Genomic DNA, 25,122 nt, shown 5'->3' with positions numbered 1-25,122 from the left:
CCATTTCTTCTGCAAGCTTTTCCTCACATATGTTGCTAGAAACCATACTTTCACTCACTGGAACATTTTTTTTCATTTCCCTACAATACATAACGAATCAAGTCAAAATGAGTTTTGATAATCACATGCAAAATCAGAAAACAATTCCTTGTCTTACCACTCTTAAGTTTCAGGTCTACAGGAAACCCCTACTCCACCATTAAAAAGTAATTTATTTTCTAATTTAATCGAACATGGTTTCAAAACTGATATTAAGTTACTTTTGAGGTCTTAGAAAATTTTGTTAGACAAAGTGAACCATTGAACAAAATGGTCAATGCTTAAATGGAACAGTCTATTGTTAATACTGACTGTGAAAATGGTGAGAGCGATAATGGTCCTAGAAGGAGCAACAGGAACCGCAATAAACAGCAAGAGGTGATGAATAGGGTTCCTGGTGGTGGTAATGATAATAAACCACCTCAAAAAAATTTTTTAGGCAATCGCGGCAACCATCAGCAGGGAGCCAGGGACAGGAACTGGAACAGATAACAAGCCCCTTGGGAGTTTTAACCAGTACTGAGCTTCCGATAATTTTACACAATAAAAAAGGTGACTTTACCATTTATAATTTTTCTTGCTTGGAATTGGAACCGGAACTTGTTGAATTGCTAGCACTAGGGAACACTTTTGTTCCCACTAGGCATTGTGATGTGGCTAAAGTGTTAATAGACTTGAAGTGCTATGTAAGAAAACTTAACTTAAAGTAGTTATTTAATGATGTTACCGACCATGTTAATGAAGGTTTAAAACTATCCAGTATTTTCAACCCTCCAATCCATGTGGGGCTAAGAATTTTTGAAAACGCATGCGAGTTGGATATTAGATATATGAATAGTTCAAAAACCTCTACATGTAACACTTTCAATATCACAAAAAAACAAATGGAAGCACTTAATCATTTACGAGAATCACCAGTTAGGGTAATAAAGCCAGACAAAGGGGGCGGTTTGGCTATTTTTGAAAGAGGTGATTACACAGAGAGAATGTTACTGGTTTTAGACTCTCCTGCCTATGAAACCACTTCTCTCAATGCCATGAATGGGTGTTTCAATCAAATAAGAGGTTACTTTAGGGATCTATTCATCAATGGTAGGATAGACATGGATATGTATAAATACATTGACATTTCCCAACCTAGGGTTCCAGTGATGTTTGGTATACCAAAGGTCCACAAAGACTATAAGAACCCACCAATGAGGGTGTTGGTTGATGGTAGATGCTCTATAACTTACCCATGTTCCAAATATATAGATTTTTTGCTTTCTAAATACACAAAACTTATCCCTAGTATCTGCAAAGATTCTTGGACTTTCTTGAAAAACATTAATAACATCTGTTTTGATGATTCTTAATTTTCTTACCATTGATCTAACTGATTTATATACCTCTATTCCCCATCAGGAGGCAATAGAATGGATTGGGTTGCTTTTACATGTATTAAAAGCCCCTAAAAGTGAAATTGATAACATCACAGAACTTCTAGACATTGTGCTTGCTTCCAACTTCTTTTTGTTTGAAAAAGAATTTTATGTCCAAAAACAGGGGGTGGCCATGGGCTCCCCCTGTGGTGCCAGTGTGGCCAACATGGTTATGGCCTACTGGGAGAAATGTTATATTTTGGACAATCCTGATTGGAAACAACACATTTGTTACTATACCAGGTTTTTAGATGATGTGTTTATCTTGTTCAAAGGAGACCAACAGGCTGTTCAAGAATTTATTGATTACATTAATCACACAACAAATTTTCTTAAATTTACACACCATGTTTCTGGTGAAGAGATTGATTATTTGGACGTGAAACTTAAAGACAGAAATCTGTCAAAAATTTTTAGGAAAGAAACATATGTTAATTCTTTTCTTCACTACACGAGCTCTCACCCTCATAAACAGAAGAGGGCAATTGTCAAAGGACAATTAGTAAGAGCTGTGAAAATGTGCAGTGATCTGAATGACTTTTTAGCTGAGTGTGCTCTGTTAAAAAACATGTTTATTAACTGGGGTTATCCTGAGGCACTTGTTGAGGAGCTCATTGATGAAGTAAAAAGTAAAAGGAGTATCGGTTTTTATAAACCCCTGCTTCACTTTGATGTCCTGGTTTTGACCGACATTTTTACTGGTATGGCAGATATGAGTGTTTCAGAGAATATCGAGACCAATGTCAACTCCATACCGCCACCTTTGAGTTTTATTACTACATTTAATAGTAATTCTAAACAAATTTCAGGAATTATCCAAAAAAACTGGTACTTTATTTCCAACAATTCTTTTTTGGTTGAGAAATTAGGTCAAAAACCCCAAATAGTTTATAAGAGGGGAACAAATATCAAAGAACTGTTACAATATGATCCTGGGTCAAACCAGTTCTGTAGGCTTAAAGGTTCTTTTTCTTGCGGATTGTGTAACCTGTGCAAAACCATCCGCACCGGTAACACTTTCTGTGTAAGGGGTGTAAAATATGATATCACATCCAAGATAAATTGTGAAACTAAGTCAGTTATTTACATAGCATTCTGTGTTTGTTGCCCTAGTTTTTATGTCGGTAAAACCGACAGAAAACTTAGAGAACGGGTGTACCAACACTGTTATGCAATAAAGAACTGTAAAAACGAAAATGCCTTGGCCAAACATATAACTAAAAATCCGGGACATAGTTTCCAATTTATGGGCATTGATAACATAATGCCATCTATTCGGGGTGGACCTACATCTTTGCTACTGGAGAACCGGGAATTGGAGTGGCAACTCAGATTAGATGTCTTCAATTCCCCGGGTTTAAACGAGACTTGCAACATTGCCCCCATGTTAAAATATAGAGCTTACCTCAGGCGGTAATTTCTACTAGTTTATATAGTATCCCACTAGACATTTACTGCTTCTAGATTTGGTGTATACTTTATCTTCAAATAGTTTCCCATTTTAATAATGTTAATCGACTGAATCTTTAGTAGGTCGATTTTTATCTGATTTTCACTTACAGTCCAGCTCCTTTGGTATCAACTTTATTTTAGTCCATTTTACGTAGTTTTAACTTCACCTATAGGTCTCTATACAGGAGCCTTGATGTAAAAGTATTAAAAGGCGTCACATTTTTTCCTGTAAGAACATATGGTTTTATAGTTTATACACATATATGTATACATATTTAATGTTTTACACATTTCTTACACATACTTTTATGTATTTTCATAATGATTAATACATTTTTAGTAGAGATAAGGGTTAGAAGTGTCTTTTTTACTATAGGTTTTTGCATAGTTATTTATTATATGCATAGAACATTTATCTACATTTTTTGTTATAAAGTATTGATTACACGTCCTCAGGAAGTGATGTAATATGTGATGTTTACAATGTATTTAAATGCTCAGTAAGTTTTGGCGCCTTACTGAACATTTTGTTTACTCTGATGAAGCTTCCGCTTACAGAGAAGCGAAAACGCTAACTTATTTTTGTCAATAAATTTGCGTTAAGGATCTTTTCAGGTGTGCGAGACTGTTTGGCTTCCGAATTTGTTTTGCTATAGAACAAAAGGAAAACATCTGTGACAGTAAGTTCTGAAATTGGCAAATGTTCCAGATAAGAACAGCTTTATCAATTAGCCTCCTCTGGAAATAATGTGCGTGTCATACAGTTTATCAAAGTTAAAGTGGAGGACAAAAATATTTACTTTCCCAATCTGCCCAGTTCTCCTAATTCTTTGTTAGTAGGATAGACTGACTTGGCCAAAGTCTTAGGAAGTTTTTAAGAGCAGCCATGACAATTGAGTTCACCATTCAGATCTGCCACCAGATAAGCCAGTCCACAGGAGGCTGAAGGATCCCCATATTGTCTCTACCAAATGGGTGCCACCACATCTCTGTTCCTCCATGCATCCTGCATTACCAGCTGAATCATCTCAGCAAAACAGCCAAAAAGGATGATTTGAGAGGTCTGAAAGACTCCGCATGATGTGTTCTCACTCAGAAGTCATGTCTAGGGATCATTTTGCCTTGACCCTAAAGAACTCCAGTATTTTTCCAAAACTGGGATCAGGCAGTAAACTGGGAGAGCCACCCTCCAAATCATCTAATTCAGGGGTGGGACACAAGTGTCTATGTGCTTCCACCCTCAGCTCAAGGGAGGCAAAGGAGAGGGAAACTGAGGAATGAGCAAATTCTAAAAAAAAAACTTGCCAAGCCCAGGGTTCTCAGTCATGGGCTGAAGGGAGATGGATGGCAGAAGTAGCAACTAAACAATGTCCTTGGATCACAGTGAGCATCATGAAGTGAAAGCCTGCACCGTTTATCACTACCAGCACCAACTCTAAGCCAAGACTGAGGTCGCTGACCTTGAGGGTATTATGCCAGACTATGCCTGAAGACAAAGACTGAGAAAGACAAACCCAGAAAGGAAGAGGACATGCTGATAATGACCACAGAGGCCAGAACAGATTGTTCCTGCATCTCTGAGGTTCAGAGCCACAATGTAGCCACAGAAAGGCAGACTCCAGGGATGAACTAACTCTGCTTCAAAAAGGGATGACACTAAAAAATAACCCTGGGAGACTGACAAACACTGAAGAAGGCACCAGCCCTATATAGGTCAGAAACATCAGTGCCACTGGTAAAACCAACATCAACACCTGAGCCATCAAGTTTGAGGGGATTAACCTTGACGGGACCAACAATGTTGATGATTAGGGGCTAAGTGGTCTCAAGGGGACTTGGGCTCCCACGTTTGACTTATGTGTTTGGATTAAAAATGATTCTATTATGGCACCCAAGGATATGTGGGAAGACACTACACAACAGACAATACAAACATTGACAAGTTTGGAAGTTCTTAACTACAGACACAGACAGTAGTCTACAGGCACTGACATTTTTTCTGGTCCATTTAATACTATATACAGGTCGGGCATTTTTTTAATCAATAAGAAGAGAAGCTGTGAACCCAATTGATATATTGGAGGAAAGAGAAGAGTTAAGTAGCAAAAGTTGTTTCTTCCGCACAGAACAAGGATGTGTAAGATTACCAGATTAGAAGATAAACTTTACAGCTAGCTACACAGTTAAGACTATTCATAACACAAGTACAAGCCGAAGACTAAAAATCAAAGTGAAAAGAACAGTTCATTAAATGAGTGAACAAGACCTTGGATGCAAGCCCTTAACGAGACCACCACCACACAGATTATTTTACTTACAAAGTAACAGGAAGTATATTGATAACTACGTCAAAAACAGAAATAGGGAAAGGAGATTTTACCATTAAAGGATGACTGCAAGAAGAGGTTTAGAAAATATGCAAGAGAGCTGTAATTTACTGGAAAAACTAAGGAGGGGTTTAAAAAAAAAAAAAAAAAAAAAAAAAAGTGGGATGAGGTCAAGCAGAAGTGTTGTCTACTGTTTGGAGAATGCCTTTCCTGCCAGGGACTGATAACAGAGTACTGATAAATGGAAGGGGAAAGGAGAATGTTAAACGAAAGACCAGTGCTGACGGACTTTATATAGTAGAGTCTAGACAGAAACTGAGGTTACAAAAAGAATAATTAGTAGGGCATTTAAACTAATGCAGGACAACTAGAACTAAATCAGAACCAGTTAGAAAAAACTGGGAAATGAGAATGGAAAACACAATACACAAAAGGAATAATGGGAGGTTATCCCTATGGCTCCCAAAAATGCAACACAAACTAGAAGGCTTAAGATTAGTACATGAATGTGTTTGCATATGTATTTTTATATCCCAAACAGAAAACTGACTTCAGAGACTTTTTCCAAGGACAGACCGCATTTGTTGGAGCTATGATGGGAAAGGCAGGGGTACTTGGGAAAGTACAGTTTTGTACCTACCATAAATGTAGATGTCCGATAGACATGCAACTGCAGTCATAACATATGGGTTGTCCTGCCTCAGGCAGCCCTCGGTCGGCCGGATTCCAAAGTCTGGGTCCGACGTCGGCTGATGTCGCATTTCTCTCCGACGTCAGAGCGGCTGGAGTACATAAGCATCAGCCGACGCCATTTTCTTCAGTGTTTCTTGCCCCAGATGCCAGGTGCCCTCCAAGGAAGGCTGTAATCAAATTGGAAGACAAAAAACAGGATTCCAAACAAATAAATGAGCAATAAAACAAATACACCATAACAGATATCCCCAGCTAAGAGAAACAGGGATAAGAGTGGACCCTAGGCATAGAAGGGTATGGAGGGAGGGAAAATCCAACTGCAGTTGCATGTCCATCAGACATCTACATTTATGGTAGGTACAAAACTGTACTATGTCCTTCAAGAATGCAACTGCAGTCATAACATGTGGGTAGAATACCATAGCTTAGCTGGGGGAGGAGGAATGCTCTAGGAAAAAGGAGTGGCAATCAAATCCTGCAGGACTGCCGAAGCAAAGCCTGCTCTGGATCTTGAGTATAGGGGGGAGATTGTAGTGTTTGGAGAATGTATGCACGGAGCTCCATGTAGCAGCTTCTAGAATGTCCTTGGTAGGCACCCCTCTTAAGAATGCTGTAGAGGTGGCTGTAGCTCTAGTGGAATGTGGCCTGACATTGGCTGGAACAGTCTTTCCATGAAAGGAATAACAGAATCTGATGCAATGTCCAATCCATTTAGAAATAGAAATTGCTTTTCCTTGGACTGCAGGGGCGTAAACTACAAAAAGTTGTTCAGACTTCCTACTGGCCTTGGTTCTGTCCAGGTAGTATCGAAGTTGTCTGTGAATGTCCAAGGTATGCAACAGTCTTTCCCCCTTATTCTCAGGATTGGGGAAGAAGGCAGGCAGATGAATGGCTTGATTTAAAGAAACCCTAGATACCACCTTTGGCATAAAAGTAGGGTTGGTCCTTAATGAAACCCTGTCTCTGAAAAATAATAAAGGGTGGTATTGCCATTAGGGCCTGTAACTCCGAAACCCTTCTTGCTGAGGTAATTGCCAACAGGAAAGCTGTCTTCCATGAGAGAAATTGTAAGTCAACTGAAGCTGCAGGCTCAAATGGAGGTAGAGTCAGTTTTTCTAGAACAAAATTGAGGTCCCAGGCTGGCACTGGGGCCTTTCTTGGTGGCTTAATGTTCTTGATTCCCCTGAGGAATTGCCTTAGTAAAGGGTGAGAAAAAACAGGAGGATCAGTGTTGTATCTAGCTGAAATAGCAGATGCATGTATCTTTATGGAAGAATATGAGAGGCCGTTCTTTAACATATCTGCCAAATATTCCAAGATGAGTGGGATGTTCAACAATGATGCATCATGTCCCTTGCTGGTATTCCAATTGCTGAATCTTTTCCACTTTGCTAAGTAAACCTTTCTGGTGGATGGTCTGCGAGCCTCTGTTAGTATCCGCTGAACTTCCTTGGAGAGAGATAAGCTGAATTTATTTATGGGATCTCCCAGGCTGTTAGTTGCAGTGTTTGAAGATTTGGATGCAGTGTTTCGAAATTGTGTTGAGTCAAAAGTAGAGGCCACTGGGGAAGGGACCACCTCCTGGTGTGACATATGCTCCGTAGTAGTGGGTACCAGTGTTGTCTTGGCCAGTCCGGAGCTATTATGATTCCCTTGGGTTTCTCTGCTTTGATCTTTAGTAATACTGAGGTCATCAGTGGCAGAGGTGGGAATGCATAGATTGCTAGGGAGTTCCAATTGAATGAGAGGGCATCTGTTTTCCAAGCTTTTTGGATGGTATGTCCTTGTGCAGAATTTTGGTAGAAGATGGCTGAGGTGGGAGGCAAATAGGTCCACTTCTGGCTTCTGGCTTGCCCCATGTCAAAGTGAGTTGTCTGAAGGCCTTCGGATGTAACCTTCACTCGTGTGGATCTGTGAAATTCCTGCTTAGGCTGTCCGCCAACACATTGTCTTTTCCTGGAACAAACTGGGATTGTAACTGGATGTTTAGGCTCAGTGATTTCTCCCAAAGCTGCATTGTCAGTCTGCAAAGGGGGTAAGAGTGGGTGCCCCCTTGCTTGTTTATGTACCACATCACCGTGGTGTTGTCTGTCCGTATCAGTAAATGGCCTTGCTGGAGTTGGTGTTGAAAGGCCTCGATGGCATGCATTACTGCCAGCATTTCCTTTTGGTTTATATGCAGATGAGTTTCCTTTGGGGACCATTGTCCTTGTATACACCTGCCTTCCATGTGCGCCCCCCATCCAAGGTCTGAGGCGTCTGTAGTCATGGTCTGTGTTATCTGTGGTTTTTTGAATGACATACCTGTGTTTGCCTGGCTCACAGAGGCCCACCATAGGAATTCCTTTTGTAGGCATGGAATGAGTGGTATGATTGACTCCAAATTGTTGCTGTGTTGAGACCAAATGCTCTTTAGGTACCATTGAAACTTTCTCATGTGTAGTCTTGCTAATGGAACCAGGAGAATACAGGATGCCATGTAACCCAGGGCCTGTAGGAATCTCCTTGCAGTCATCTGGGTGAGTTTTGCTAAACCTTTGAAATAATGAGTTAACTTCTCTTGCTTGTCTTCTGTCAGGTAAGCCATCTGAGAGGCTGCGTCTAGTTTGGCTCCTAAGAAGATTATTTGCTGGGATGGCTGCAGTCTTGACTTTTGGAAGTTGACTGTGTATCCCAGAGCTTGAAGTAATCGTATGACATAATCCAGGTTTTTTGTCATCAATTTGTCGTCCGCTTGTATGAGGCAGTCGTCCAGGTACGGGTAAATTTGTATCCCCTGGAGCCTGCAATGAGCAATTACTGAAGCCAGGCATTTTGTGAATACTCTGGGCGCAGTAGATAAGCCAAATGGCAATGCTGAGAATTGATAATGCTCTGGCCCTGCAAGAAATCAGAGGTATCTTCTGCAGCTGTGCCCGATTGGACCTCAAGGAGGCATACCTGCATGTCCCTGAGTAATCAGCCACGACCCCTTGCCCAGCATGGGAAGGAGTTGCTGTAGAGTCAGCATTTTGAACTCTGGTACTATGAGAAAGGTGTTTAATGCGGACAAGTCCAGTATTGGTCTCCATTGAGATTCTTTTCTTGGAACAAGGAACAGTCTTGAGTAAAACCCCTGGTCTTGTTCTTGTTGTGGAACTCTTTCTATTGCTTTCATCCGAGTCAGCAGAGTGATTTGCTTGATAGCCTCTGCCCTCTGATTTTGTGGTAGGTTTGGCATGCCTTGTTTTCTTGGTAAGGTATGAAAATGAAACCTGTACCCTCGGTCTATAATGTCCAAGATCCATTTGTCCTTTGTCAGTCTGTGCCAGTTTTCTGCAAACAGAGATAACTTCCCGCCCAAGGGAGCTTCTAGTTGTTCCCTGGAAGGCGGTAGTAGAGGAAAGTCATTGAGATTGTGGTTGTGTGGCAGGTGAAACCCCTGCGTCACTTCTTTGGTTTCCTGGCTGCCATTGTCGTCCCCTGTAAAGGCCTCTGTATTGGCCTCTTCCTCGGCCACGTCTGTTCTTACCCCTTTGAAACTTTTCTGGATTAGGAAATGACCAGTTTTTTGAAGGCCAATTCCTACTGAATCTGGGGGGGTTGAACCTGGAGGAAATCTTTCACTGTCTGAACTGATTTTGCTTTTTCTTCGATGGTCTTTAACACATCCTTGGCATTTGCACCAAAAAGCTTGTTCTTTTCCAAAGGTGCATCCAGAAGTTTTGCTTTTACATGATCTGGTAGAGGTTGATCTTTTAACCAAGCATGTCTACGAATGACTGCCCCTGTCATAGCTGCCCTACATGAAGCTTCCAGTGAATCATATCCACACTGCAGGAAGTGACTGCTTACTAGCTGAGTGTTATGTACAGCTTCCTGCAAAGTCTTCCTGTCTAAAGGATCAGGAGTGGCTAATGTTTTTTGTAAATCTTCTAAAAGATAATCCTGATATTGTAACATATGAAAAAGGCAATTTAAAGCTCTCAGATAAGGTAGTGGATGTATAAACCTTTTTGCCCCATCTCTCTAAGGACCTAGTTTCCCAGTTGGAGGGCAAAGGATTTTTCGAGGTGGAGGCTGAAACTCCTTTAGGCCCCTGTGAAATAGTTTCCAAATCAGCAGTATGGGCCCTGAATAAATGGGAATGAGTTTCTGGGACCCTGTAATACCTGTCTGGCTTGGCTGGAGCAGGAGGAAGAGAATCAGGGGTAGCACTAGAGTCAGAGTACAAATCATCCAGAACATCAAGTACAGGAGGAATAGCTAAGGGCCTGTGCTGAGGCTTCTTAAGGAAAGTCCTAAGGCGTTTCCTAGAATCAGAATATTCCTGACCTTGCCACTTGAAATGTTCCCTCATGGTGTGCAGAACTTCCCCAAAAGAAATATCCTCAAGAGGGGAGGCCGAGGGGATGGAATCTTCTGCATCCGAGTCCTCATAGGTCTGAAAGAGCTCTTCCTGGCTATCAGAGTGGACAGAGCCCTCAGAATCTTCATCTGAAGGAGTAGGGTCAGAGGGTTCAACCCGGGGCCTTTTATCAGGAGGTGGCTGGGATCCTCTCTCAGGATGGGCCTGTGAACCTCTAATCATGGAAATTAAATCAGCAGCCATGGACATAATTTGTGTCTCTGGAGTCGGCTGAGGTAAGGATTTAGAAGTAATATGCTTTGTTTTGCTGGCTGCCTTAGCCCTAGTGTAGACCTTAATAGACATGGCCAAAGGGGGCCTGGCAGCTCCATGTGCAGGAGTGACCTTGTCTACAGCAATGGTCTCGGGCATTTCCTCGGTTTCGGTATCCGGAGGAAAAACTATAACTGGCGGAGTAATGTCTGGAATCTGAGTCATCGGTAATGCGGTGTCTTTGGTTCGGAGCGGTGGAGAGACAGTCTCAGAGGGAACCGGAGCACTCGCAGTAGGTTTTGGCGTGGAGTCGGTAGTAGACGCGGGCCGAGGATGTCGGTCCCGGTCTTTTCGCTTTTTGGGAGTTTGCGATGTCGGGAGATCAGACGGCATGGTGTAAGCAAAAATATCGCCGAAGAAATCTTCAGCGAACTCCGCCCGGTGCCTGAGAGTGCGCTTGTTGAAGCGAGCACAGGCTACACAGGCCGAGACGTCGTGGTCTGGGCCCAGGCAAGGGAGACAGTAAGAGTGGAAATCCTTATGAGGTATTTGTTTACCACAAGAAATACAATTGTTAACTTTTTCAGTAATTTCTGACATCGGCTGAGGCAAGAAAAGGTCCCCAATGGGGTACTTAGCTTTTTTGATGACTTCGGTATCGTAGAATACAGCAGCTGACCGACCGGCACTTGCGAACTGCTTCTGCTTCGGGCACCGCGCGGCAAGAAAGACTGAAGAAAATGGCGTCGGCTGATGCTTATGTACTCCAGCCGCTCTGACGGAGAGAAATGCGACATCAGCCGACATCGGACCCAGACTTTGGAATCCGGCCGACCGAGGGCTGCCTGAGGCAGGACAACCCACATGTTATGACTGCAGTTGCATTCTTGAAGGACATCATGCTTTTGGGAATGCAATGATTTGGCAGATTTTAAAAATTTCCCTACCAGGTAAGACATGTTGGGTGAGCAAATTATTGTAACTAAGGAAATTCTTTTCAGACAAGAAACAGGAACTGTATTGTCTAGACACAGTGGCCCCAAGTTCAATGCTGCTGGCTGACAAAATACTACAAATTGGAAATCAAAACCAACCTTATCAGAATTATTGACTTGATAAAGAGTTGAAGGTGGGAATCTTTAAAAAAACAGGAGGAACAAACTACATATAAATAAATGGAACCACTGGGAACAATACATATAAAAACGCTCAGGAGTAAGAGTGAAAAGATTTATTGCGATTTGTTAACTGGGTAACAAACGGTCAATACACCCTTTTCAGGCATGGCCCAGCTTCATGCAGCCAAGTCACACTAATCTGGCTCAGATACTGTAACAATCTCAACTTCTGAATCAGCACCAGACTATCGGTGATGTAACAAAGATGCATGCAAAAGTTAATAACTCAGAATTTTACTGAGTTTGCCTGATGCAAGTTAGAGTACACAAATATGAATGGTTAATGCAGCTTTGTACCATTATCCTAGGCCATGGATGAATAACGATGTCTGGGAGTAGATGAGGAAACATTTCATCTTTTGAACTCTAAATTCTTTTGAACTCTTAATTCTCTTGATCACATGAAGTTTACCAACCGATAAAGAACATGCCAAAGGTGGCACTTGATAATGAAAGGTCTGGGGAGGATTTGTAATGTTATCAAACCATGTTCAAGGCTGCATTCCAGCATCCAAGAAGACAGCGTTCACCAGGCAGTAAACAAAGCAAGAACAGTTCTTCCTTGACTAGGGAGTAGTTCTGGCATCCCCCCTGCAAAATAAATATCCTGCAGAATTCTCATATGTAGTCAGCAACTCTTCCTCAACATGGAAGGTGGGTGGGTTGAGAAGAACTGAAGTCCTGAAACCATTCAACTTCCTGGGCTTTTGAAGAAGACTAAAGGGATCATGCTGAGCACACTGGATAGACACAGGGGTGCTCCTGGTACTAAACTGCAAGGTACGTGTTGCTGAAACATTGGGACTTAACTCACAGGTGGCTGCTGGGTGAAGATGTCACTCCTGTTCTCCCTCACAAAAGATATAGGTGTTTGGTCAATGACTCACTAGTCCAGGAAGACTTGACATGTGGAACCAGAGGCAATCACAGACAGACTTTATAGCAGGAGTACTTGGTTAATGGCTGACCACAGACTCTATCCCTTATACCACACCATAACGTGATATCATGCAAAGGACTCTCCTCCAATTCCTGGACAGACCACCATACAGACTTTTTGCACCTTCAATGGTCAGGTTGAAGCACGGACACGTGACAATTTTTAATGTCATGTACCCCTTCCCAGGTAACACCATGGAGGTCCTGGCAAGTGACCAGAGGATCACAGGATTCCTCTGAAACTATAAATCAAGCACCAGCTGCACAAATGATACAGCCTATCTGAGTGGAAGAAACAACTGAGGATGGGAGTGTCTGATTGTGCCTCTTAACATAACATGTGGCATCGTGAAACATTCTAGCAGGAGAAAGACGCCCTCGGGCATCAGAAGAAAAGATTTTCAGAACTGTGTGGAGCTGAACATATCAGAAGAGGAAATCCCAAATAATAACCACAAAACTGGGCCTACAAAGTCAGACAACATACAGGAGTTTATGTTGTAAAGCTCTAAGGCACCTTGGCAACATTTTTTCTGCCTAGCATCCAGGGAGTGCCCTGCCAATAGACTGCTTGCTTACCTACAAATTACAATCACAACTTCCCTCAAACTCTTACTTGACACACTTCTGACCATAGCAGAACAACGCCATAGTTACTATAACCATGAACCAACAACCATGGTTATATACAATTTAAAATCAGACAACTAGCAGGAGTAAGCACACTACCCAAATTTCTAAGGAGTTGTACAATGGAACACTCCTGCTTTAACAATGCAGTATCATGCTTTTAATCTCAGAAATCCCTTTCAAACTAGATGCTACAGCTCAAGGCAGTGAATCTTACAGTGCCTGACAAAGGTATAACCCAAGAGGAGAGACGGTACAGAGCAGATACATATGGAGACACTAAACAAGGCAGTCGGTGTGCAGAATGCCCAAGTGCAGTGCCCTCTAACATTTCCAGAGAGTAAAGAAACTGCAATTAGCCAGTCATTTAGTAAATACTGTCTCTGGGCCTTATTTCCTTCCCTACCTTTAACAAAAGGATAATGCGCAGTAGGTGTTAGCTGAAAATAATCACAATTTGCACAATCCTCCCAAGGACAGACAAACCAGATGGGCTTAAATTTCAGATGGTTGATGCTTACAGCAATGATGTTTCAAAGGAAGCCCGACTACTAGAATGGAAATTCAAACAATTATCTACAAGAAAGTGTATGTGATTGACAAACCAGTCATGGCACAACTGCACATTCTTAAAGCAGGCCACAGAAGCAGTAATGCCCCAAAGCTAACTGAACACGGACTGCAATATTCAATCGATAGTTAGAAACCTGATGACAATACATAATGCAGTCAGTACCACACAAAGGTCTTATTGCCCATCTTCATACAACAGAATGGATTGGGTCTTAGTTCTAAATTACACAAAATTTAAGCATCAGTAAACCAGATTTTTCAATTACTTCTTGCAGAAACAAGTAAATTTAAGTACTCATTTACTTGATCACAAATAGTCCCTACAGGTAGAAAGACTACTCTTACTTTCTCAGCAAGAAAGTACATTTTGCCCCCAAAACACAAAGTGTGTGCCTGGAATTAAAAAGCAAATTCTCTGAAACTTGACCCCTGGATTTTAAATACCATACATGTACAACAAACTTCTGACCAACTACAATAGTATTACTCAGCTATCACCTAATACAGAACTGGCATATCGGATTAAAAAATCACTCCCATGTTTTAATTTACATCAGGACAGACATCAGAAAAAACATGCTTAAAGTAGCAAGCTGATCCGATGTCAAGTTACCCATTACTAAAATATTTTTTCCAGAGCGGACAGGTAGATTAATGTTAAACACCAACTTCAAGTCCTGAATACCAAAAATATTTCTTGGCAAGTTTTCAAAAGAATTTTAATTGATTAATATTAACAAACATGTTAAGTATTTTATACATAAATGGCCTCTTGGCAGAATTTCAAAAAATGTTTTCATTAGTGAACATTCTAAAACTTCAAATTCACTTTTGTGCCGGCTTTTCACACTGGGGTTAAAAAAAATGAACAGAAATAGATGCAACTAGGAAATTAAATATGTAGATGTGTAGCACCTACTGCATTACATCACTTACTTAATTCTTTCTATGCATTTGTTACTTATTTCTTCATATTATAACTGCTGTTCAGTAGGTACCCTTTTCAAATGTCACGGATCTCCCCCACCAGGATGCCACTGAAAACGAGCAACTGCTGGCTCTAGCTGTTAAAGGACATACGTGCATGTATAAATGTTCATGTTATTGCCCAATGTGCAAACCAAGTTGTATGAAAGGTCACCTTGCAAGGCCAGACAATAAGTCTGACATACCAGTTCTATAGGCTGTATTTCATTATCTCAGTTTAGTCATTCTCAGCCAACTTAAATTCAAATGTATGGACAGCACTTCAGTGATTACAGAACCCCCTCCAAAAAGCCTAGTAACTGCACTGATGTACTAAAGAATATATGCACAAATGTGTGTGTTATTATTAGGAACTTCTCCACATTTCATGTAGTAGTACAAACTGTAGGCAACGGATTTAACTTGTCAATGGAAACTTTTTGTTACTTCACAAAATGAAGTGCGTTAATACCATTACAAAAACACATACAAATGCATACAGTTTAAAGAAATGTTACTTTTTCACAAAAGCAAATCTTTTAATTCATTCTCCTTGGCTGAAATACTCCACTAACATTACATATACAGAAGTTATGGACATTACATGTACAAAGCCTCAACTGTAGCTCAAGAAACCACTTTTATTTTATGTCAGAGTATCTACTGGCTAAACTTGAATAGGATGAATACACGCAGTCAACGCTTCAACCTAATGAAAATAACCCAAAATACCTCACTCTGCAACCCACTCCATCCTTACAGTTTAACAACTCCAGGCACATTATTGCAGATAAATAAGAAATCTCAAGAATGAATCACGCTGGCACTGTAGCAGAATTGTCAATCAGTGAGAGCTGCATTCTACCACCTGTACAGAAGCCTAGGAAGCCATAACGGCAACCAGACTAATACATGTAACATATGCTCAGACCTAACCACAGCAGTTCAAACATACAAAATCATAATGCCACAGAGGTGAAGAAAGTCCATAACAAAATACACATTTCACGCCGTCTCCTTGATAACACGCTTAATATTTTTCCATTATTTTTGTCGCACTGTTTTTTAAACATGTTTAAGTAGTATCCCACATTCCTACTGGAAGCAGGAAGGGTTGCGTGCCATTTGTATGCAAATTTTATGCCAATTAGATGTCCAGACTTTTAGCTAGCTGTTCCCATTTTTCAAGGGGCTTCTTGCCCATTTTCAGTGTCTGCAGGTTGAAAGGTACGAATGTGTCGTATATCAGACCCCCTATCCCTGTCAAATAACTGTGGTAGAAGTTACAAGCGAGACAACTGAAAAACACACATGAATGAAACATATTTACCAAAGAAATGGTTCCAGGTACAGCAATTTTTGTAGTGCAATTGTTGAGGGTAGCTGTAACTGATACTGCATTCAAACACCTTTTCTCGAGAAAAATGGTTAGGAAATTATATTAGATGGCTACGACAATGAAGTGGAAAGGATATTAAAAACAGATATACCTACTAGTTGGACATTCAAGTTTTAAGACAGAAAAGTAGTATGGTCCATCAGCAGACTGAAAATAACAAGTGTAATTCTGAAAGAATAGCAGTTCTCTCCCAACAGCAAATATCTTAACTAGGCGTTCTTAAAAATGACAGGAAAGTACAGCTGTGTAAAATCTTACCCTAACAGTAGATGCCCTTCCCTGCAGTATTCTTTACATGTGGGATTTCCAGCCTAGGGCAGACTGACGTCCAGACAGTATACCAAAGCCTTAGGTTGCTTTAAGGTATGCCATACATCACACACATGCTCATGTAGCATAGAAATAAAGGTGATGTCGGGACATACCATCCTCACAAATGAAAGCCCTGGTAGGAACGCTAGTCCAAGGAAAACTAAGAGGTAACCAGTACATCCAGCAGAGAAACAGACCGGGGGGGAGGGGTGAATACTGCAACAGTGAAGGTAAGGAGGGCATCTACTATTATGGCAAGATTTTAGTCCTTCCATATCACTGTTGCAGTATTCTTTACATGTGGGAGAGTGCCAAAGCTCAAGAAGAAACTAGGGAGAAGGAGGAAGGACCAGCACAGCCCTCTAGGAAGCCATGAAGGATGGTCCTACCAAAACCAGCTCTAGAGATTCCATCCAACTTGCAGTGCTTGGTAAATGTATGTATAGAAGTCCAGGTAGCTGCCTCAACAATACAGTTAATATCTAAACCCTTGAAAAAAGCACCAGAAGTCACAGCCCTAGTAGAATGAGCATTGACAGAAGGAATGCTCTTACCATGAAAAGAAAAGAAAATAGCTTTAGCGGACCAAGAAAAAATAGGTTTGCTTGGACACAGCTTTTCCGAGGGACCTAGGATAACAAGAAAAAAAAAAAAAACTGATCAGATTTTCTAACAGACTTAGTCTTATCCAAATAAAATGAGTTGTCTATGCACATCCAAAGTATACAGCACCCTCTCACCGGCAGACAGCGGAGAGGGGAAAAAGCAGGCAAAAGAATAGACAAGTGACAACCAACAACCTTGGGCATAAAAGGAGGATTAGTATGCAAGGACACCCTGTCCTTATGAAACATGAAAAAAGAAGCACACGCCATAAGGGAAGGGCTTAAAGCTCAGGACACCTGTCTGGCAGAAGTAAAGGACCAACAAAAGAACAGCCTTCCAAGAGCAATGTTGCAAGGAAGATGAAGCAGCAGGCTCTAAAGGAGATGGAGTCAATTTCTCCAAAACAAAATTAAGATCCCAGGGAGGAGGAGGAACAGTTTTCCTTGGAGGCCTAATATGAAGTACGCTTTTAAAGAACTATTTACCTTCAAACCTACAAGCTAAAGGAGGAGATCAGGGCAGACAAGCAGAGATGGTGGATAAGTGGGCCTTAACAGAAGAATACACCAAACCCAGCATTGAGCAATTCATACAACTAAAGAGAACCAAAGGAACATCCACAGAAAGTGGATCCAGGTTATGAGAAAGACACCAAACCGAAACCTCTTCCATTTGAATAAGTAAAATTTCCTAGCACTGGGTTTCCTCAGGACCCTAAGCACATCCTCAGAAAAAGGTGTCTTATGTGGAATCAAAATCCCATCACCCACAGTGTCAGCTGAAGAGTGGACAGGTGGGGATGGATGAGAGATCCCTTGTTTTGTGAGTAGGTCTACCCTCTAAGGTAACTTGTGATGACTGCCTTGGCTAAATGCAGACAAGGGAACCAATGCTGTCTCGGCCAAAAGGGAGTCACCTGCAAGACTTTAGGAACAGCCTGTTGAATTTTGAACAGGACTTTTGCAATGAGAGGAAGGGGAGGGAAAGCATAAAGAAACATTCCCTTCCAAGAAAAGGGGGTCCACCTTCCACACCAGTGGAGCTGGGACTCCGGCACAAAAAAAATGGTTTGTTCAGATGGTAGGCACAGACTTACTTGGGGAGTACCCCCACTGGTGGACAATGTCCAGAAACACATCCCTGTGAAGCATCCATTCGTGGGATCGAGTTAAGGACCTTCTCAGGGTGTCTGCCACAATGTTTTGATCTGAAGGAATGTAAAACTGCCTGAAGAGTCACTTGATACTGGACAGCAAGATCCCATACCAGGAGTGTCAACCTGCAAAGAAGGCAATATTTTGTAGTATATAAAGAAACAGGGGGGGGGGGCATCACTGTGGTATTGTCTGCAAATACCATGAGAGGTCCTGGGAAGAAGAAAGGAGAGGATGAAAGGCTTGAAGAGCCAGCAGGAGATCAAACACCCTGCACCTTTAGGGAGCCAAATGTTGCTGCCCATCCCACATCTGAAGCATCTGTGGACAGCTCCAGAGAGGAAAGGGGGGTAAAAAAGGGAGCCCTGGGTTTAGAGACAACTGCTAGATCCATCAGTCAAGTTCCTTCTTCAGACAAGGTAAAAAGTGGAATGAGCATGCTGAAGCCAAACTGACTTCATCAAGTGGAGTGTGGCCAGAGGGAGCATAGGAATGGTGGATGGTAGGAATCCAGAGTCCTCAAACTCCCTGGCTGTAATGGAGCCCACAGGAAAAAGATTTTCAAAGGAATAAAGGGGAGTTAAGGCCTTGGGAGGAGGCAGGGATGCCAGCATAGACACTGTCTGAATCCTACAACCCAGATAAACATGACCCTGAGAAGGAGTCTGAGAAGGCTTAAGTTTATTATATAACATTCTACTACATTTTATATTGAAGTATTTATATTTCTTAATATTTTTTATCTATTTGATGTGTCTTTATGAATATTTCCTTTTGCTGAATGTATTACAGATTCTAGCCCTTTAAATGTTTGATAGGACTATTCCTAATTAAGTATTTTAATTAATTTAATCTGTATAAATTGGTTGTGTTTAGGTATGCATTTTCTCCATCTGATGAAGTTTTTGGAAACGAAAAAGTACAGTTTTGTACCTACCATAAATGTAGATGTTCGAAGATCCACATTGCTGCAGTCCTAACACTTGGGTAGTCCGCTGTCCCTCGGTCGGCCCGAATATCAGAGTATAAGGCTGACGTCGGTCAAGGCGCATTTGACTGACATCAGAACGTCAGGGTACAAATGCGCATGACCGACGTCATATCCTCAGTCTTTTCTTGCCCCAGATGTCAGAAGACCCTAAAAAGAAAGGTCAAAACCCATAGACAACAACTAAACAACCAACCAGCCTAACACCAAAAATATGTACAATATATACAATATATACACTATACCTCAGAGGGATAACCCAGGCCACACAAACACCTCAAACTACAGAGGGGAAGGAGGGAGGGTAAATTGGACTGCAGCAATGTGGATCTTCGAACATCTACATTTATGGTAGGTACAAAACTGTACTATGTTCTTCATCTCACATTGCTGCAGTCCTAACACTTGGGTAGAATCCCAAAGCAGAGGTAAGGGAGGATGGCTAAACTATAATGAAGCAGGCTGCCAAAATGCCCTGCAACACAGCAGTGGCAAAACCAGCCCTGGATTTAGAGTACAGAGGAAGGTGGTAATGCCTACAGAAGGTATGCACTGAACTCCAAGTGGCTGCCTCCAAAATATCCTTAGTAGCCACCCCCCTCAAAAAAGCTGTTGAAGTGGCAGTAGCCTTAGTGGAATGAGGCCTAATCCCAGCTGGAATCTCTTTGCCATGATGGGAATAACAGAAAGCAATGCAAAATCCAATCCACTTAGAAATAGTTTGTTTTGACACGGGCTTGCCCTGAGAGCACAAAGCAAAAGAAACTAATAACTGCTGAGATTGTCTGAACCCTTTAGTTCTGTCCAAATAATATCGCAACTGCCTGTGAACATCTAAAGTGTGCAAAATCTTTTCCCCTTTAGTTTGGGGATTTGCATAAAAAGTAGGCAAATGAATAGTTTGGTTTAAAGCCACACTAGAAACCACTTTAGGCATAAAGGAAGGATTAGTACGTAAAGATACCCTATCCTTATGGAAAATTAAGAAAGGCTCAACTGCCATAAGGGCCTGCAATTCAGAAACCCTTCTTGCAGAGGTAATGGCCAACAAAAAAGCAGTCTTCCATGACAAATATTTCAACTCAGCAGTAGCCACAGGCTCAAAAGGTTGTAGAGTGAGTTTCTCCAACACAAAATTGAGATCCCAAGCAGGAGTAGGAGCTCTACGTGGGGGTCTTATATTCTTTGCCCCTCTAAGAAATTGCTTGAACAAAGGATGAGAAAACAATGGTGGGTCACAGTCGTAGTGAGCTGAAATTGCTGCAGCATGAATCTTAATAGAAGAGAAGGACAAACCTTTGTCCAATAACTCAGTAAGATATTGAAGAGCCACACTTCAATCAGGCTCAGAAACATCCAAATCCTTAGCTGCACTCCAAAATAAAAATCTCTTCCATTTATCTGCGTACACTTTCCTTGTACTAGGCCTTCTAGCTTCCAAAATCACATTCAAAACTTGTTGTGGAAGTTGAGACCCTTTCTGATTTAAAACAGAATATGCCATGCTGTTAGGTGAAGAGAGTGAAGCTTGACATTGAGCAAATGACTGTCCTCCTGGGACAACAGATGAGGAATGAAAGGCAAAGGCCATGGAGGCTTCCGTACCAGACTTCTCAGTAATGGGTACCAGTGCTGTCGAGGCCAATCTGGAGCTATCAAAATCATCCTTGGCTTGTCCTGTCTGACCTTCAGAAGTACCTTTGGGAGGAGAGGCAGAGGTGGAAAGGCATACACATGAAGATTTTTCCAACTGAAAGAAAGAGCATCCACTTTCCAAGCTGTGGGATGAAACCGCTTTGTGCAAAACTTTGGCAGCTGGTGGTTTAGTGGAGAAGCGAACAGATCTATGTCTGGAGTTCCCCAGGACACTGTCAATTTCCGAAATACATGAAGATCCAGTTTCCACTCGTGGGGATCCATGATTTGTCTGCTTAACACATCTGCTAAGGAGTTCTGTGCTCCTAGCAGAAACCTTGCCTGAAGACTTGGTTGTAAACTGAGAGCAGTCTCCCACAAAATCATTGCTTGCCTGCATAGAGGATAAGAATGTGTTCCCCCTTGCTTGTTGATGTACCACATGACAGTTGTGTTGTCTGTTAGAATCAACACCTGCCCTGGAAGAAGTAAATCCTTGAAAGCTATTAATGCAAACTGGACTGCTAACATCTCCTTCAAGTTGATATGTAGATGCTGTAGTCTGACAGGCCACTTGTCTTGTATCCACTTTCCATTTAGATGAGCTCCCCAAGCTTTGTCTGAGGCATCTGTTGTTAAAATTTGACTCGCCTCTGGCCGGGTCACAGAGAGTCTCTTGTTTAGGTGACATTCCTGAGCCCACCACAAAAATTCCTTTTGAATGCAAGGTATTATTTGAATGACAGTGTCCAGATGTTGGCAGTGCTGTGTCCATACATTTTGAGATACCATTGCAACTTCCTCATATGCAGTTTGGCATTGGGAAGCACCAGAATACAAGATGCCATGAACCCTAAGGCTTGAAGGACTGTCCTTGCAGTCAGCCCGGACTGAAGAGATAGATGATGGAAGTAAAGGGAAAGATTCTTTTGTTTGTCCGGGGTTGGAAAGGCCATCTGGGATGCTGTATTCAGTCTTACTCCCAGAAAGCACATGTCTTGAGAGGGTACTAGACTGGACTTTATTTCGTTCACAGAATACCCCAGGCATCTTAGCACTGCTATCACATACTCCAAATGACGAAGAAGCTCGTCCTTCCTTGAGCCAGTATCAGGCAATCGTCCAAATAAGGATAGATTTGTATTCCTTTCAGCCTGAAGAATGCTATCACTGGAGCCAGAACTTTTGTAAATACTCTGGGCGCAGTAGATAAGCCAAAGGGCAATGCAGAGAACTGATAGTGAGAAGTCCCAGTCCAGCGCAGATACTTCCTGCAACTTAGCCTGATAGGAACATGAAGGTAAGCCTCCTTGAGATCCAAAGTTACCATCCAGTGATCCTTGCCCAGTAGAGGTAAAAGCTGTTGTAACGTCAACATTTTGAACTTGGGAATGTCCAGATAAGTGTTGAGGATAGATAAATCCAAAATCGGTCTCCACGTGTTCCCCTTTTTTGGCACAAGGAACAGGTGAGAATAAAATCCTAGGCCCCTTTCTGGCATAGGAACCGGCTGTATGGCCCCTATTTGGAGTAACAGAGAAATTTGCTTGTGAGCCTCTATTCTTTGTTGAGGAGGAATATCTGGCATGCCTTTGAAAGGAGGCAAGGTATGGAAATAAAACCTGTAACCGTGATGTATGATATCCAGTACCCATTTGTCTTGGGTAATCAAACTCCAATTTTCTTTGAAAAGTGCCAACCTTCCTCCCAAAGGTGCTGCCAGGCGAGAAGGTTCTGGCAGCTGAAAAGGTAGGTCATTGGATCTGTTTACGAAAGGACTGACCCCTGCCCTCACCCGAAGACTGTGCAGGAGAACTCCCTGTCCTAGGCCTGAAAGAGCCCTGACCTCTGCCCCTGCCACGTCTAGATCTACCCCTAGACTGGGAATCATAAGAAGGATACGTCCACCCTTTAGTAGGCCAATTTCTACTAAACTTTGGAGGCTGAACCTGCAAAAAATCTTTAACAGTCTGCATAGACTTAGCCTTGTCTTCCATTTTCTTTAAAACTGCCTCAACAGGCGAACCAAACAAGACATCAGATTGCAAAGGGGCATCCAAAATCCTAGTTTTAACATGGTCAGATAAATTTTGATCCCTCAGCCAGGCATGCCTGCGAAGAACTGACCCAGTGGCAGCCACCCTAGACGAGGCCTGTACAGCATCAAAACCACATTGCAAAGAATGCTTACCCACCTGTTCAGAAACATGCACTAAATCTTGTAACTCTTTACAATCAATACCTTCCGCCAGAGCATCCACCTTAGATTTCAACTGTGAAAGGAGATAATTTTGATATTTCAACATGTGAAACTGGCAATTCAAAGCTCTCATGGCTAGAGTGGAAGAAGTATAAACTTTCTTTCCCCATCTATCCAAGGCCCTGGCCTCTTTATCTGCAGGAACCGGATTCTTGACAACAGAAGCCTTAACACCCTTAGGCCCCTGGCTAACAGTTTCTGGGTCTGCCCTAGGACTCTTAAAAGATACTTATGAGCTTCAGGCACCCTGTAATACCTATCCGGTTTAACAGGAGCAGGAGGCAAAGAATCAGGATTAAGCGAAGCCTCTGCAAACACATCTTCCACTACAGTCAGAACAGGAGGTATAGCTAAAGGCCTATGCTGGGGTAAAAACAAAAATTCCCTAAGCCTTTTCCTGGAATCAGAGAAATCCTGACCTTCCCATTTAAAATGCTCTCTCATGGAGTGCAGGGTCTCTGAAAAAGAAAAATCCTCAGGAGGAGAAGCAGAAGGAGTAGAATCATCCACATCAGAATCAGAATAATGAGAATACTCCTGCAAGTCTTCAGCCGAAGACTCAGACACATCGAAGCCTGCTCATAATCCCCAACACAGGTTCCATCCTAGGCCTCTTATCAGGAGGGGGCATAGAGCCTCTAATTAAAGTAATTAAATCTTCTGCCATTTTAAGCATGTGCTTTTTGGGCACAGAACCTGAAGAACTAGGAGTGACACCCACAGAAGCAAAACTAGACCTGCCTCTAGGGGAAGCCTTGGAAGCAGAAAGAGGGCCTAGACACCTTAGGAAGGGAGGGAGTACAGTTACCTGAGAAGCCCCTACAGCCTGACCTGCCTCCTGGGAGGCCACATCCTGTAAAACACAGTCTCTCCCTGGGACTCCATAGAGGCCTCCGTCGGAACCACCGGTTCCACTGACGTCTCTAAAGAACCGGCGTCCGGTTCGGACGACTCCTCTAACCTAGGTTTAACTGCCTTGTCCTTGCGCTTCTTTGAAGAAGCCGGCGTCGGAGCATCCGGCGGCATATTGTAATTGCACCGCTTCCCAAAGACTAACCTGGCACAATCCAACCTACGCTTTATAGTGCGTTTATTAAACCTAGCACAAAAGCGACACCCAACAACGTCGTGCTCAGGTCCCAAACAAGGTATACACAAATTATGGTAATCCCTATGCGGTATCTGTTTCCCACAAGAAATACAGTTATTCACTTTTTCTGACATCCGGTAAACCACTGAGGCAAGAAAAAAACAAAATATTCCCCAACGGGGTACTTAACCAACTCTGACTTCGGTCTGAAACTCCGAATTCGAAAAATTTCAGAACGCCGAACGGCACTTGCAACACTGCTTCTGCATCGGACCATGCGGCAAAAAAGACTGAGGATATGACGTCGGTCATGCGCATTTGTACCCTGACGTTCTGATGTCAGTCAAATGCGCCTTGACCGACGTCAGCCTTATACTCTGATATTCGGGCCGACCGAGGGACAGCGGACTACCCAAGTGTTAGGACTGCAGCAATGTGAGATGAAGAACATCGCAGTGTGCTGAATTGCGTTAATGTGAATTTTGGTGGACTGAAAAGTCGTTTTAATCATTTTTTTCTATGCGGATTTTGGTGGACTGATGAGTTGTTTTATGCATTTTACTTGATGGATTGAAGAGTCGTGTATTAAACTATAGCTTGCAGATCAGGATTTGTGCCCTCTTCGATCTGTTCTGGTTTTGGTGCTTATTGGTTATTTTCGGAACAGTGATTCTGCTTTGTTTTACGTTTATTGTGAACCCCAGGTTCTGAAGAAGGGAAGTGGCAAAATGAAGATTGTGCAACAAGATCACTAGAGAGGATGCCTGAAACAGAAGGTCGTACAAGTATGGAAATACTTGGATCCCCTGAAGCCTGAAAAAGCAAATCACAGGAGCTAGGCATTGGGTGAATACCCTTGG

The 25,122-nt window shown here is 42.2% G+C and overlaps 1 protein-coding gene across 1 annotated transcript in view; it reads right to left on the bottom strand.

Moving 5' to 3' along the window:
- Positions 1–25,122, bottom strand: part of MICOS10 (mitochondrial contact site and cristae organizing system subunit 10) — a 297,913-nt gene that overhangs the window by 158,160 nt on the left and 114,631 nt on the right. The gene's annotated exons all lie outside the window — the stretch shown is intronic.

This window comes from Protopterus annectens, chromosome 2.part0 (assembly GCF_019279795.1).
Source record: "Protopterus annectens isolate FY-2018-M chromosome 2.part0, PAN1.0, whole genome shotgun sequence".
NCBI lineage: Eukaryota > Metazoa > Chordata > Ceratodontiformes > Protopteridae > Protopterus > Protopterus annectens.
Note: the sequence above shows the minus strand (reverse complement) of the source record. Positions and strands in the feature narration are given on the sequence as shown.